The following is a 2,142-nucleotide window of genomic DNA, read 5'->3' as shown; positions in this document are numbered from 1 at the left end:
TCAAACATATTGATCATCGCAACTAACGGTAACATATTAAAACTAGGGTTGTACGCCAAATCTTAAAACACTCCTTCAAACTACGGATTTTCATCTCTTCAATACTGCGATTTTCAAAACTACGATAAGGTAATTCAGAATACCTTGCGAACTTTGCATTTCAAAACTACGATAGGGTAACTCAAAATACCTTCAAACCACCTCATATCAAATTCTAAGGCGTACAACCCTGTCCCGAACTACGTTGACTCTGATTCTCCCTAAGGAGATACGTAGGCACTTGGCAACAAGGCGAGTCCCCTTCCCCAAAATTCTAATCAGGTTCAAATCTTACCGTTCACCCTTTTCATTTATTTAGCTATTAATCTAATTATTTTAGCCATTAACCTTTACTTTGAACATAAAACCTTAGGAAAGGGTTAAGGGTGCCTAACACCTTCCCTTGACCTGATTATAATAATCTTACCCCGATCTCTTAACTTCCTTGGGTTTCCTATTCGCCCTGGTATAATAGGTGGCGACTCTAAAAGGTTAATTTTTAGGGCAGGTTGCTACAATAACAACCCCATATCCTAATTTATTTATTTGTTAAACTTTGTTTCAACTTGCATTAAACCAACCAATATTGTGATAATTATAGTTAAACATTATTAGGGTAAAATTTGGTACTCATATACCTCTCCCTGTGGGTTCTATCTTAATATACTAGGCATAGCCGTGCATTTTCGGCTAGACAACATTATTTTTGGCGTCGTTACAGGGGAGATGGTTTTAATATAGAAATTTTATTCCAACAAATTCTAGACTAAAGCACACTCTTGTTTTCCTATTTTATTTTGTTCTGCTTTATATGCGAAGAACCTGTTTTACTGGAAATTTGGTTGAATGTGTTGATGAGCGTTTTTTACATGAAAGACACCGACTCTTAGATTTGGACCAAATAGATGAGGAATTAGATACCAACCCACTCAAGGACTACATGGTTCTCACGGATGAGGAACCGCATAGTAGCATTATGCACCCGCCAATAGCGGCCAATAATGTTGAACTTAAGCCTGCATTGATAGGCATGATCCAGCAGGATCAGTTCTCAAGGTTGCCTACTAAAAACCTAAATCTTCATGTGTCTATTTTTGTTGACAAATGTGGCACTTTAAAGGCCAATGGTGTTGATCAAAACTCCACCTGCCTCAGTTTATTCCCATTCTCCCTGCGAGATCGAGCCCTAACTTGGCTCTAATTTCTGCCTGCAAATTCTATAACCTCATGGGTAAATCTTAAGGCTGCTTTCCTAGTGCGGTATTTTCCTCCAAGCAAAATAACCCAAGTAAGAGGTGAGATCAATAACTTTAGGCAAGAAGATAGTGAGTCTCTCTTTGATGCACAGGAACATTTCAAAGACTTGTTGAGACTTTTCCCATTACATGGGTGTCATACCCTAATTTTGACCCCCCCTGAGATGTCACATCTCCAGACACTTCATCAACTCAAGACAAATACCCAGAGCAGTCACTTGTTTACCTAGTACTCGATCGAGGGTGTTCAAGAACAAAGAAGCTCAGGGAAAGGATCAATCAATAAGAAAATGACCTCTAATACAACCATAGGTCTCAAAATGATTCATTCATCCACTTATGATTATCAAACATAAGTCATCAAGACTCAGGTTTGCTCAGGTCACCAAACTAGGGTTTTGAGCCCATCAAGGACTAAAATCAGGGCCCACATCTAGGAAACCCTAAAAATCTCCAAGGCATCACTCAAAGTATTCAATTATCCTCAAATGATCCCTATGTCAATATACAATGGTAATTATACTTCAATTCAGAGGACACAATCATCAATTCCATCTGGCCTACAATTAGGGTTTTTAACCTAATTCACCTAGACAGTTGACTTTTAACCAGGACATGGCTCCACAACCCAAACCATGATTCAAAGACCTCTAGTGCTTCAATAAAATCCATTCGTTTCATTCATTTAGGAAGGAGGACTTGGTTCATCACAAAAATCCAAGATTACCCTTCATCAGGAAAAAGTCAACTATACAAGATCACCTTTGACTTTTGAGATTTTGGATCAAACCATGACTTTTAGGGATCAATATCATCAACATATGATTATTGAAGTCATTTGATCAAA

General features: G+C 38.1%; 1 pseudogene; it reads right to left on the bottom strand.

The window, feature by feature from the left end:
* Positions 1 to 1,325: 1,325 nt before the first annotated feature.
* On the bottom strand, positions 1,326 to 1,426 carry LOC131640121 (small nucleolar RNA R71; annotated as a pseudogene).
* Between the last annotated feature and the right edge of the window lie 716 nt (positions 1,427 to 2,142).

The sequence above is a fragment of the Vicia villosa genome, unplaced genomic scaffold (genome assembly GCF_029867415.1).
Source record: "Vicia villosa cultivar HV-30 ecotype Madison, WI unplaced genomic scaffold, Vvil1.0 ctg.002943F_1_1, whole genome shotgun sequence".
Taxonomy (NCBI): domain Eukaryota; kingdom Viridiplantae; phylum Streptophyta; class Magnoliopsida; order Fabales; family Fabaceae; genus Vicia; species Vicia villosa.
This window is presented reverse-complemented; position numbering and strand designations above follow the sequence as displayed.